This window comes from Caretta caretta, chromosome 3, assembly GCF_965140235.1.
Source record: "Caretta caretta isolate rCarCar2 chromosome 3, rCarCar1.hap1, whole genome shotgun sequence".
NCBI lineage: Eukaryota > Metazoa > Chordata > Testudines > Cheloniidae > Caretta > Caretta caretta.
The window spans coordinates 141,500,246-141,515,373 of record NC_134208.1 but is presented as its reverse complement, the minus strand read 5'-3'; the positions used below and the strand labels follow the sequence as shown (position 1 = coordinate 141,515,373).

The window sequence follows — 15,128 nt, the reverse complement described above, 5'->3', positions numbered from 1 at the left end:
TGTGATCTAGACACGATTTTCTGTAGAATCTTCTGAAGGCAAAGTTCATAACTTCATGTAAAAAGGTACAAAACATTCACTTAAAAAGAAAGGAATAAATAAATTGCTGTAGCATGTAGCAGTATGGTGATGGATGACACAATCAGTTTATACCAGTTCTCACATCTCAAGCAGAAATGGGGTGACAGAGAGAGAGAGAGAGAGAAAGAAAAAAGCAAGAAAAAGCTGTTTATCCAAAATATTTCCCTCCAGAATTTTGTTTCATTCAGATTTGCAACTAATTGTTTTTAAAGGCTAGATGTACCTCTAGAGATGGAACACTACTGTGGAGAGATGGTAATTCCTCCATAATTAATGCGTGATTAGATTTCCATTTAAAGTACAATTTCTATTCCTTCTGACTTTCTCAAATTGAGTCACCCAAATAATCATATGCATACGGTTTTACTGGGAGAGAAGGTGAGGGTTTTAAAGTGGTAAGTAGACAAGCCTTTTGGGAGATATGGATGTTTTAAAATGATGGATATTTCCTCACTTTTGACACCTTAGCTCAAAATTACGATTTTGCGATGTTGACAATTTGTGTTTTAATGGTTATAAGGCTTTAACTTTTTGAATCTTGACATAAATTGTCCTTAAAGAATTATTGTCTGACCCCCCCCCCCCCCATCATTTCTCACATTTGAACATTTAAATTGATAAAAACTGAAAAAAAATGCTTAAAATTAAACCAATCTTATCTGTTGAAATTATTAAAAAAAACCCATATTTTGCCAAGCCTACTCCTAGTTTACATCAGACCTTCTTCTAGGTTTTCAGTATCCACATACCCTCACTATAATATACCACATGTAACACACTAATGTATGCACTACACTCTCACTCCATAGGAGCCACCTACCCAATCACAGACCCTATTCCAATTCACCTGCCCTTCATTAGTCAACTACAACAAATTCTTGCCTCTCAGCTTCTATTTGTAAGCCAAATATATATCCCTCCCCATTTCACATTCCCACAGGGGTCAAAAGACCATAATGTTTTCACAAAGATTCCGCCAATACCCACCAGTAGCTGCCATTCCCCCAAAATAAACAACACAGTCAAGACACAAAATAAAGGCAATAGAATAGGGATAAAGTTAAATTCACCCAGTCCATTTTTTGTATACAAAATAAAGAAGCATCTAACATTATCTTATTGTCCTTCCTGATGTTGATCTCAGACACATACTAGGACATAAGATCTCATCTATTACCATTTAGTTTTAACGTACTAAATGAAAAGTCAAACAATTAAACAGTCCTAGATGAAGAATCAGAAAGCACTAGGAAACACCCATTAGCACTCTTGAGATAGCAAAGATTTTTACAAGTTTTACTTTGTAGCTCGTTCTACAGGCACTGAACCAACTCACTACACAGGTAATGGGGCATTTGGAACCCTCTGAACAATGTGAACATTCTCCTTGTATCACAATTACGAAAGCCGAGCTGTTAAAAAACTTTGGGTTACAACACTGTGGAAATTCACTGGGTGTTCAGTGACCCTAATAATGTCTCATTTTTTCCCTCTGATGGCATGGTCGGCAGGTTGTGCTTTGGGCTGTAGCCTGAAACTTGTAGGAGTCCTTGGAAGCTGCCTGCGAAATGCACCAGAGCCCTTTACTTATCACTGTATGTCTGTTTCCGAATTTAAATTTGATGCATCCAAGTGAGGAAAAATGGGCTTTTCTATATGCTATTTCATTTTAGCTCAGAAATTAAATAACTGAAATATTCCTTGTTTAAAACTCAACTTTGAATTTTTCACCGGGGGAAATTTTTCTAGTTATGGTAAAGCTCAGAATAAGCAAAAATAAAAACATCACAGATTTTTTTTTCTCCAGACGGCATGTCTGAGTAATACTTGGCTTTGCTTCCTGCTACCAGTGCAGCTCAGATTCTCTGTCAATGGTGGCAGATCCAGATATACTGAAAGGTGCTGGTGCTGCAAGACCTTATTTTGGAAATTACAGTTGCCTAAGATTATCACTGGCCCCCTCCCAGTGATTCCATTGTGCCACAGGGCCCCTTTTCAAATCCTGTATCTGCAACTGTTTGCCAAAGCCAAGCAAAAAATATGGCAGCTAGCCCTGAAGGTGTTGAAATAGAAATACTGGGGAAATTTTTCAAAGGTTCCTAAGTGATGTAGGTGTCTAAGTCCCATTGAAAGTCATCTTTCAAAACTTTACCCACTATCTGCCAAAATAGATACGGTAGCTATCATTAACATTTCTACGTGGGTTTTTCTATAGGAATTTTAATTTCTTGGGCTTCTAGATCTCACACTGAGAATGCTTATTGTGTACCCACAGGCCAACTCAAGACACTTGAAGAGAAAGGCACATACTCTATATTATCACATACTCTATATTATCTTCTTAGAGAGGCCGTTCAATCCAGTGGATACAGCATTGTGTTCTATTTCTGACTGCCATTGCCTCACTGTGTGTCCTCTGGGCCTCAGTTTCTCCATATGTAAGTTGAAACTAATGATACTTCCCCTCCTTTATAAAGCTCTCTCAATGAGATTAGGTAAATTCTAACAGTGGAATATTTCATGGGTTTGTGTAACATGGATAGATTTACAGATAATTCAAGAGCATTGAGAATGTTCTGTGGGTCTGTTATTACTACTTTGTATAACTCATACTTCTTAACAGGACAGATGTAAAATATCAGACATTCAAATTTTCCTAAGAGCAGAAGGACCTTTCCAAATGAGGGGCAGCAGCAATAGTGTTGCACGTGTTACAGAATATCAACAGGTTTCAGAGTAACAGCCGTGTTAGTCTGTATTCGCAAAAAGAAAAGGAGTACTTGTGGCACCTTAGAGACTAACCAATTTATTTGAGCATGAGCTTTCGTGAGCTACATGAGCTGTAGCTCACGAAAGCTCATGCTCAAATAAATTGGTTAGTCTCTAAGGTGCCACAAGTACTCCTTTTCTTTTTGCGAATATCAACAATAAACAGTGCAGGCAACTCACTCACCTCAATGTTCTTGAGTAGAACAAGGCACAAATTAAGGGCTAGATTGTGGCATCTAGTGACAGCCCATAATAAACAGCCCCAGGAGAGCATCGGGAGGATCCCTGGTTTCGCTAGGTGGCATAATTAATTTACTGCAACCAACCAGGTATACACACCAGGCAGCTCAAATGGCTGATGCATAGGAGTGTAGAGCCATGGCTCCACCTATTGCTTGTGCCTTCCTGTCCTCTTCCCACCCACATGCTCCTAAAGAGAAGAATCTTTTGGGATGCAGCCCCATTGATTCCTTTGCCTTTACACAACCACGTAACACAGGAGTATTTTTACTGTAGTCAATAATTACACAACTGTGAGGTCAGAACCAGACTCAATTTTAGTAGCTTATAAATGCTGCCGTTTCCAAATTAACCAGTTCACTAGTGACAGGCACATGATACTTCCACATGACATAAATGCAAGATTAATATGAAAGGAAGAGATCTGATGACACTTACATGGGAGACATTGTTACTGTTTGGAGAATGTGTGGCCCAAAATCGCGGCTGTCTGTATTTTCCAAAAAGTTTTAAGGATGATCTGACATTCCAGCTCCATTTCTGATGGCGCATTTTCATCTCTCCCCCACGCCCCAAACAGATTATATTGTGTTTTTTAGTTTATTAAAAGATCAAACGTTGGAATGCTGGATAGACTGAATTCGTTTATCAGATCACAAAGTCCTCATAACATTTCTCAGCCTTAATAACACATCTGCTCTTAAAATGTTGTCTCTTGATAATAGCTGGCTGAAAGTGTCTGAATTTAGGGATTATTTGAGACAACAGATTTCCTTCTATTTGGAATTGAATGAGGCATCTGCTCCCTCACCGTCAGCTTTGTGGGATATTCTCAAGGCAATCATAAAAGGGCAGATCATTTTGTACATTATGAGAAGGAAAAAAGACCTCTGTTGGCAATTATGTTATTTGGAAGGGTGAATTAAGGACCTGCAAAGATATCACTTCACGTCCAAAAATCCTGCTACTTCACAGATTCTCTCCCAGTTTAGGATGGAACACAGATTCAGCAGACAAGTTAATAGCGAGGGGGACAATGCTCATTTTAAGGCCAACATTTGCAAAAAGGGAAGAAGGGAAAACTAATAAGGAAACTAATTTAATTTCAAGATGAAGTGTAAGAACAGACCAGACAACACATTACAGAGATTAGGACTCAGGATGGAGAGCTAGACAAGGATCCTTGGAGGATTAATGGAACTTCTGCCAATATTTATGCCAAGTTAGTACATTGGAAAACCAGGACAAAAATGCAAATAATTTTACATATATTCATCATCATAATCTGCACCCACGTATCAGAGAGGAAGAAGTCAAAACAAAAGCAATCAGAAGACAATTAGACCTCTGAGCTGCAATGAAGCCACGGCACTGCACTTAACAGGTACATAGCCAATTTCTATTGGACTTTTAACACTATATTCTACCCTCAAAGGCTGACATTCCCCAAAATGCCAAACAAATGATTGTTTAAAAGTACGTACATGAACACACACAAAGATATATAGCCTCTTAGTCAAGTGAATTTTCTCCCCAAACTCCTATGGAGCAATATACCAGCTACCTTGAATAAATTTGGATTTGGGAATAATTCTTTGCAATAGGGCAAAACTTTATGTGTTAAATCAACAGATTTAAGAGCTGATCCTGGAAAGGGGTCCATGCAGGAGGAGAGTTATGCCTGCTCAGAATCCACAGAATCCTTGACTTCACTGCTACTCCAGGAGGGGTATGGATCCACCGGTATAGATCCTGTCACAGGACTAAGTCCTTAGTTTGCCAGGAAACATTTTCTCCTTTGAAATAGGTAAATATCCTTGTCAGTCTTGACCAAGAATTTCAAAAATGGATGCCCGATGTTAAGAATGAACCTAGGAGCCTAATGTCAGGCACACATTTTTAAAAAATATCTTTGTCCTTCTATATTCTTTATTGACAGACACACTGGAACAGAAGATTAGGTTCTCCTGAAAAATACTGAGGTATTGAGCTGAGTGTCCTGACTAATGAGGCCTAGTTTTGTCATGGTGTTTATGTGGATTATGGTATGTTCGGTTTAAACAAGTATATGTGGTATTTTTCTAACCTAAGGAACATTATGTACCTTCTGTGAAGTAGTAAGGTTTTGATATACATAAGGAACTTCAAGAGGTGTAGAGACCATAACCGGGACTTCCCTGTGCCCAACCAATCCTTAGATGCTAAATATCCCTGTGGGACTATTGGCTGAAGGCTTAATGTAGGCTGATCTAATTTACACCTGGGCTCTGGCCTGGCACAGGAGCAGGTGAGCATATAAACCACTAGTCAGTGCATGGTACATGGCCTGCTCTGTGCCTGAACCACAGAAAACATGAGTCCATTATAGCTCTCAACTTGAGGTTAAAGCTTTAGCAATTTAAGAGTACAGTTCTGGAGGTCCCCAGTTCAATCCTGGATATTGGCAAAGATGGTGGCCCTCACAAACACACATCCTGATTTGTGCTGTGTAGCCCTAGGCCAAAGAGCTTGTTTAAATATTTGAATGCTGAGCTGCAGAATTCAGATCTGGATCTGGATTTTGAACGTACTAATCTTTGTAAGGCGATATGTTATTTACATACAAGGATTTAATTCAGGAACAGCTCAATTGCACAGGCAGGGTTTTTTTAGCAGTTTGAGTCAGTCTTTGACCAATTCGTCTTTTTTTTTTTTAAAATGTGGCTATTTGTATTAAAAAGGGTTTTAGAAGTTTCAAATTTTCCCCTTGGCCATCTTTATATCTCATTTCTAGTCCCTTAGTCCCTTTAATGAAGTCCTCAGTAGTTTATATTGTTATTAAACCTCTGTTTGGGGAATATCATTTTAATCCTCGTTATATGCCAAATATAGATATCAAATATTCATTGTGTAATTGAAATTATAATATACAGCCCCCTCAAAGGATCTTTTATATTAATTTAAATTATCCTCAATTTAATTAAGATCAGGAATAACTTATGCTCCTGAAAATGTCTTTAGTGAAGTGATATTTGCAGATGATAGAATAGAAATAAGCAGTGTGTTGTGGTAACAGCTCCTTTTTTGGATAAATCATGTCCCTTTTTGTAGAAGAAACATGCAAATCTAGAATTAAAGGGCCATCGTGAACTTGAAAATGAGTACTTTTGTAGTTACAAGTAATAATTAGGATGACTCCATCTGATTTTGCTAGCAAAAGCAAAGTATTTCCCTTTATTTGTTCAGTTTTCTTATTCTGTGCATTTGACAGCACTTCGTGTCATTTTCACTGTTACCCTGTACAATCAGATGGTCAGTTCCTCCACTGCTGAAAATACCCCTATAAACAACATGGGAGCAGAACAATCCTTATAAAACATATTTTAAATGATTTTTTTTAAAAAATCAGGAGCTGCTGTTTAAAAATTTGTTTTAAAATCAAGTTCTAAGAGTCTCCTTATACCCTACTGTAGAATATGGCAGAATCACAAAGGTCTTTGAATAAGCATTTCAGCCTGCAACAGAATTCATTTAAGCTATTTATTGTAGCTAATAATATTAAGTTAGCTCTTATATAGCATTTTTTATCCAAAGTACTTTACAGAGAAAGCATTGATTCTCTTTAGAATAGATGCTGCTGTAGAAAGATCTATTGGAATATTTTGTTAAAACCGGAAGCACTCATATGGCTACATATATTGTAAGCCTCTTGTGGTCCCTGGATCTTTTTTTTTTTATACTCTATTTGTGGCCGCTCCCTTTAACACTGCACCAATCCAGCACTAAACTTTCTGGGCAGCCCCTGACATTGCCAGACAATGGCCTTCCAGTTGTTATGGATTAAATTGGTTCAGGTACTGGGCTGCAAGGAATCTGGGCCAAATCTCCATCCTCATGAAGGCTTTATTTCCCCTCATATAAACTCCCCTTTCTTTATATACTGGCCTTAAATACACTACTTGATAAGACAGTGGGTATCATTGCTGACTGACACAAAGTTCACTTTCTATAGCCATCCACAAGAGAGTTGCGAGTCACAGGACTTCTGGTCTCTGTAAGCTTAGTGAGCAATGACAGATCAAGGTTGGACACTTCCTGGACACTACGGTGCTAATAAGCGATGGTCACATAAACACCACGCTATACCGGAAACCTACTGACCGCTATGCCTACCTACATGCCTCCAGCTTTCATCCAGACCACACCACACGATCCATTGTCTACAGCCAAGCTCTACAATACAACCGCATTTGATCCAACCCCTCAGACAGAGAAACACCTACAAGATCTCTATCAAGCATTCTTACAACTACAATACCCACCTGCTGAAGTGAAGAAACAGATTGACAGAGCCAGAAGAGTACCCAGAAGTTACCTACTACAGGACAGGCCCAACAAAGAAAATAACAGAACACCACTAGCCATCACCTTCAGCCTCCAATTAAAACCTCTCCAATGCATCATCAAGGATCTATAACCTATCCTGAAGGATGACCCATCACTCTTACAGATCTTGGGACACAGGCTAGTCCTTGCTTACAGACACCCCACCCCCCAACCTGAAGCAAATACTCACCAGCAACCACACACCACACAATAGAACCACTAACCCAGGAACCTATCCTTGCAACAAAACCCGTTGCCAACTGTGTTCACATATCTATTCAGGGCACACCATCACAGGGCCTAATCACATCAGCCACACTATCAGAGGCTCGTTCACCTGCACATCTACCAATATGATATATGCCATCATGTGCCAGCAATGCCCCTCTGCCATGTACATTGGCCAAACTGGACAGTCTCTACGTAAAAGAATAAATGGACACAAATCAGACGTCAAGAATTATAACATTCAAAAACCAGTCGGAGAACACTTCAATCTCTTTGGTCACTCGATTACAGACCTAAAAGTGGCAATTCTTCAACAAAAAAACTTCAAAAACAGACTCCAACGAGAGACTGCTGAATTGGAATTAATTTGCCAACTGGATACAATTTAACTTAGGCTTGAATAAAGACTGGGAGTGGATGGGTCATTACACAAAGTAAAACTATTTCCCCATGTTTATTCCTCCACCTCCCCGCCACTGTTCCTCAGACGTTCTTGTCAACTGCTGGAAATGGCCCACCTTGATTATCACTACAAAAGGTTCCCCCCCCACCCCGCTCTCCTGCTGGTAATAGCTCACCTTACCTGATCGCTCTCCTTACAGTGTGTATGGTAACACCCATTGTTTCATGTTCTGTGTATATAAATCTCCCCACTGTATTTTCCACTGAATGCATCCGATGAAGTGAGCTGTAGCTCACGAAAGCTTATGCTCAGATAAATTTGTTCATCTCTAAGGTGCCACAAGTACTCCTTTTCTTTTTTCAAGGTTGGGACTGAAACTCACGCCTTCCCAGCACAATAGCCTGGCCTCTAGAGATCACATCAAGCTGTCTCCTTGCCCTGAAGATACTCATAAGTCCATGAAACATAAAACTTTAGTGGAATATATTAGTCAGCAATAAAAATTACATTATGAGAGATGAAAACAAAACACCTGTTTTCAGGTGGGTTTGGTACAGCCACAGTCTACAGTCATACATATGGGAGGAGTGCCATGGACTTAAATGGAGTTACTACAATAATAAGAGCTGCAGGAATAGGCCTCTACACTGTATATTAAAGTTGTGAATGTGACAATTCATGTAGTAATGTCAGAATGCTAACTGCAATTTAGACAGTAAGGCCCTGATCCTGCAATGAGTTCCCCTGTGCCTGTACTAAATCCCATTCATTTCAGTGGGGTTCTGCACAGGTACAGGTTTGAGTCCATGCAAAGCCCACTGCAGGATCAGGGCCTTACTTGAGATGATTATGATCATGGTGAATATTGTAGGGGAGCTATCAATGCTGGGACTCTTGTTAAATGACAAAATGAGAAATCTCTTAGATGATTCATTCTGCTCATTTTAAATATGAGTTTTGCAGATTGAGGTTCCAAAATCTCGACTAACTTTGGTACCTGTGGGTATTTTATCTCTGTCCCCATCTCTAATTATATACATCACCAAACATTTTCAGTACTTTCAGAATTAATCACATGCTGTTCTAAAGAATTTTGACATTTGCATTTCAAAACTCTTATCAATTCTAAGCATTTATTCTACAAAACTTGGAAAGATTGTCATTTTGTTTCAAATTATTCCACCATCGTGGGCATTGCTACAGAATGCGGAATTACAGAACATATGAGACTGAAACCTGACACTCCTTCTTTCCTGTTGTGAACTTTTGATGGTGAAAAAAATATACTAGTTTAAAAAATAAATTAACTAGAGGCCCAAGCTCATATTCCCAACAGAGACTGAATTCCCATTGGCTTCAGTGGCCCTTGTGTGTATACAAGGAGTAAAAGATCATAGTCTGTATAATCATATGCAAACAAATAAAATTGATTAAACAACAACAGTAATAAAATATCCAATACAGCAGAATCTCCTGAGGTTGTTGGATGAAACTCAGAACACTAAGAGAAAAGAAAACAGATGGTATATTTTTCCAAACATCTCACCCCTTCAGAAGTGGCTTTACAATCTGGATTACACAAAAAGAGTTTATTAAAATCAGTTTATATTACTATTAAATAACCTTTCTACCTTTAAAAATGTATCTAACTAGACAGTTTTAAGCTTTCTAGCCAAAGAAAAACTGAATTGTGAGTACACAATGACAAATAATAAGTTCTAATCTATAAAGCATTTAACTGATTTTTGAGAGACCTCCTTTCCATCCACAAGATCATGCAACACTACCTGAGTAAGGAATGAGCAAAATCTGCAGGACATTAAGACAGAATAGCTGAAATCTTCAATATGTTGTACTGCTTTTAAACACATAAATGATTTTTCAGTGCAAAAATCACACTAAGAAAATACCACTACACTTTCTGCTACCTCCTCTCCCCAAATAATACACAATTCTTACAGGCCCGAATTACAAATAGCTGCCTAATTTTTAATTGGTCTTCCTGGCCTTTTCATGCATTTTTCTCTTTCTGACTGTCTCTCTTGCTCTGTTTCATCAAATCACCTGAACAGGCAAAAAAATGCATCTGCAGCACTTGGGAAGTTTTGCTCTTATTTACCTTCAGATGCTGATCTTCAGTTCTCAACATATGTTCAGCAAGGAGCTATCCAAAGTGAGAAGAGTACAAAGCTAATTTTATCCTTTTCACAGCGCTCTGGTGATTTTGCGCCACTTATTATGCACATTTTCATATAACTGGCCTGCCCAAGATCTAGTGGGGAATCTGTGTTTTCACATTACAAGGCCACCAGCCGCTGTGAGTGTTGAAGAGTAACTGTGAAAGACAATCTTTGCAACACCTAGACTGTTTTTTTATGCAGAATTTGAAAACCCATCAAATGATGCTTTCTTTGACCTTCTCCCCTTGCAGATGCTCATAATCAGAGGTGTATTGACTATTTTGTGCTCTAATCTTACCTTACAGCTAAATGAGTGCTTCCTGTACTGACTTTCAGTGTTTACAGACCTTCCTTTTTTTCTTATTTTCCATTTCCTGTTTACCATTCGTGTCTTAGGGATGAGGTGAGGGGGAGAGGTTCTTGCAGGTATATTTGCTCTATTGTGCACAGCAACAAACAGTTAGGTTGCTAAATCATTTCTTTTTAATAGTACACAAGATTCAGCTTCTCTCTCGTATTGACTATTATGGTTTAGAAAAGAAATTCAAATCAAGTATGTAATTATATCTATCTATCTATATATATAACCACACACAAGAAACTACACTGAAAGAATATTAAGCTTGCAAAGTCAAGCATTCAAAAGTTAGGAAATGCCAGAATTAAGGTTGCTTGCACAACCTTAATTCAGCACCCTTGTGCATATGCATCATGATACAGTCTTAGTAAGACGATCACATATTTTTTCCACAGGACCTCTATCTCATTCAGTGCATAGGATGGCCAGTGGTCACCGAGTGAACAGCTCTTCAACATTTTGTTTTATCTTTATTCCTGAATGTGTGGTACAGTATTCAAATCCTGCTCTGGAAACAGAAACATTAATTTCTTCATTGGCTTTGCTATGGCACTTATCACTATAGTATCTGAGTGCTTCACACACATTAATTGATTTATCTTGACAGCATCCCACTGAAGTAAGGAAGTAGTGTTATCCACATATTACTGATAGGAACAGAGGCAGAGAGAGATTTAAATCACAAGAGTGCAGTATTTTGGGGTGCCCAATTTCAGATACCTAGGGCCTGATTTTTTTCAGAGTGCTTACCATTAAATATCGTTTTTTATGTTCAAAGCACAGTTTCCATTGACTTCAGTTGCAGCTGTGAGCACTCAGCATTTCTGCAAATCAGACCCCAGGGCCTCAAGTTGGGAACCTAGAAAATGAGAAAGACAATTAGTGGCTGCCTGTGAAAATTCTGTTTAAGCACTATTGCTAGCCTCAAGAGATCAAAAATCATGAGTCAAGCCACCAAAAATCATGATATTTAAAAAACGTGATTTGATGGTTTTTTTAATCTGTCTTTTAACTACCCTCTCTCCTCTGCCAGTGTGAGTGAGAGAGAAAATGAACACAGTAGGTCGCAAAGTCAACCTTTAATGCACACGGAAATGTACATGTCTCCCTGGCTACTCAGATGGAGAGCTCGCCTCATCTCTAAAATAGGGCCACTGCCATCACATTACTGTCTTGACTCTCTCTCCCAGCCTTGTTTATTTCCTTTGATAAAAGAAAGCCTGGATGATAAATAGCTTCGGACCACTGGCCGAATTAATGCATCATGATTCAGACTCCTACATAGAACTTATGTTTTAGGGTTGATGAGTTGCAGATTTATATACTGATATAAACTTAAATCATTCATATAAGCAATAATATCACTGTGAAAACAATAGGGGTTTGGCTTAGCCTTTTGCAAGAAGTAAAACTTTCCATCCCGCCCCTTTCTCTGCCCAAGACTCCCTCCCCCAATTCCTCATCTGCCTCTCACTGGTTTGGGCTCCCTCCTCCACTCCACTCCTCACCCCTGTCCAGCCTCCCCCTGCTCCAGAGCCCTTCACATCCCACCCCACCCCTACTCTCTCTGCTCTGAACCCCCACTCCTCTTTCCCTTCTCACCCCTCCTTCCTGCCCCCAATTCCTCTACAACCCCTAAATCTTCCTCTTGCTCCCCCTCAGTCTCCCCATCCATCTTTCACAGTCTGCTTCTCCTCACAGGCCCTGTGTACTGGACAGCCCCCAAAAACCATAGAGTGGCAGCAGTTTCAATCTCACTGCAAAGAGTGGCAACCAAGTTTATTAAGGGCAGCCTCACTTCCACATGCAGAGAGTAGAGAAATGGCAGCCATTTTGCTGGCTTCAGCCCCCATTGACACTAATGGGAAATGGTGGCTACTTTGAATAAGGGAAAATTTGTGAGTTGGCCCCTTTCATTGTGTTTTCATGAGATAGGTAAAAAAACCCACCCCAAAATCATTAGAGTCATAATAAAATCATGAGAGCTGTCTCTACTGCTTAAGTGACTTGCCCAGCATCACACAGAAACTCTGTGGCAGAGGCAAGGTGCACTGAATGAGGCAATGTTCCTGTGGAAAAATAGTATATGATCATGCAATTAAAGACTATCATAATGCAAATGCACAAGGGGGACAAATTAAGGTTGTACAGGTAATCTTAAACCTCACACTTCTTAATTTTTGAGTGCTTGACTTTGCACTCCATTTTCTTTTAACACTCTTTTTATATGTAATTTCATAGACTTTAAAAAAGCAAACACCCCTCCCCCAACCAAATTCCATTATCTGACAGTATTCAGATATCCAAATTGGTCATCACTATGGTTGGAACCTTTAGCTGCACTGCAAAGACTTCTGCCACTAGAGCTAACAGAGTACCTGATTGAAGTACTACTAGGCTGTCATCCTCTGTGTGGACCAGTAATAGAGATATCTGCTGACAGAAGAGGCATGGTGAGACTCAGGATTCTTGGGTTTCATTCCAGGCTCTGAAGGGGAATGTTCTCTTGTGGGCACAGACTCTTCTCCCCTATTGTGCTCAAGAAGCACCTGATCCCTTTTGCACCATCCCTTCCAGCCTGCCCCCCATGTCAGCTGTTTCTCTTCCATCCCACCCCCTGGCACCTTGTTACAGTTCCATCAGCTTGCCAGTCCCACTCTCCCCCGACCCCAGTTCTGCCCTCCCTTTTCCATTTGCTGTTGACCCCCATTCTCCTTGTCCCAGTAAGCTCCCTCCACTGCCCTCTCCCCCAGGACTTCTTGTAACTTATGCATTTGAATCAGCCTGTTCCTCCTCCTCACTGCCTGGGCCCTGCAGGGGGGCCAAGAGTACTAGAGTCATAGGCTCCTTCTTTTACGTTCTAGAGGCCTGCAGCAGCCAGCAACAGCAGTTGCAGACAAAATCTTGCCCAGCCCCTGCAGCCCAGAGCTGAAGCAAACTCAGTACAGATGTAATCTTGAGAGCATTTAGCTGCCCAACTCTAACAAATCTCTATTGAGCATGTAGAAACAGATTTTGCAAAGGCTTATAACTTGGCCAAATTTGGGCATTTTTGCACAGGAACAGCCAAAGTTACATCCCCAACACCAGGGTACCTCCCTTACCAAATTTCAAGTCCCTACTCCAAAGAACAGAGGCACTAGTGCTTAACAAAGTGGTTGTTAGAGTTTTTTAACATCGGCAAAACAAAGTCCTTTTCCCCAATCTCATTCTCTGAAATAGCTGAACTGGTCTTGCTGAAAACACAAGTACCTGAAAACAGAGTCTTATAATATGAAATGTCAGGGTAACCTTAAATATAGACAGCACTACCAGTAATAGCTATAGTACATCTATAAATATTCTTATTCTCAGATTTTATGTTTTCAAATAGTCTAATATATTCTGAATTATCAGTGGATTTTATCAGCAGGGCACTCTTTAAAACAAAGATAATACATTACCTTACAATTCACACTGGATTTCTTTCTTTCTTCCTTTTTTATTTTGTTTTAAAATTTATTTTAAATTTATTTATGTCAGGTTCTTATCTTGGTAGCTGAGTCCTGTGTATTATCTAGAGACCTGATAAACTGCAACATATTTGCCAAGCCCATTTCCAAGAGTTACTCATTTGGTTGGGGGTCTGAATTTCTTGCCTCTGAGGATGGAGCAGTCACATTCTTATGGAAAAGTCTTATAGAACTTAAGAGGAGAATAATAACTATTCTGCAGAATTTTTAAACCCACTTACAGAATACTAACAAAGGGGCATCGTTTTCTATATGATCACCAGGAGGGAACAAAAATTCTATACAATGGCTATCTATACCTGTTTTCGATAGAATACAAATTCTATCAGTTTTAAGAACAATTTCTATAAAACCCTAATCGTTTCATCCCTATTATATAGTTCGTCTGGGATTTTCTATAATGACATGCTCTTCAGCATTTCATGACTCAGGCCCAGATATTCAGTGGTATTTAGGCACCTAACTCCCATTGATTTCCATGGGATTTAGACACCTAAATACCTTTAAGGATCTGGGATTCAGTAACTATCATTCACCACCCATAAGGATGGCTAATCCCCCAAAATGTTTAAATTTAGCGTACCTTCAAAGACCCAGCAAAGGCCAGAGGAACCCTCTGTCAAACTCAGGTAGCATATTGAAGACCACTTACAAAATATTTTTCACCATCTAACCCTTCAATAGCCACCTTGTTTCTAGAGAGACTAGTCTCTATAAAGTATACACGGAATATGCCTAGTAATGGGTCTGAGGACCACTGATATAACCCTTATAGTCAATGTGCCTAACCCTGCTTCCACTGAAACCAACTGCAAAATTCCTATTGCCTACTCCCTTTTGAGAGTAGGACTGGACCTATTGGGACTTTTAGAGACATATTTTGATACTGGTTCTCATGTTGAATAGTACTTACTCTACATATAGCCTCTTTGGTTTCAGTTGTATCACTTATGGAGCAAAGCACTACTCAGTCGGAATAAATGTGTCAGATT

At 39.4% G+C, this 15,128-nt stretch overlaps 1 long non-coding RNA gene across 1 annotated transcript in view; it reads right to left on the bottom strand.

The window, feature by feature from the left end:
* Window positions 1–15,128, bottom strand: part of LOC142071435 (uncharacterized) — a 38,635-nt gene that overhangs the window by 22,733 nt on the left and 774 nt on the right. The window contains exon 2 of the long non-coding RNA XR_012667464.1: window positions 11,375–11,483. This is a non-coding gene — a long non-coding RNA (uncharacterized LOC142071435). The remainder of the gene's footprint in view (window positions 1–11,374; window positions 11,484–15,128) is intronic.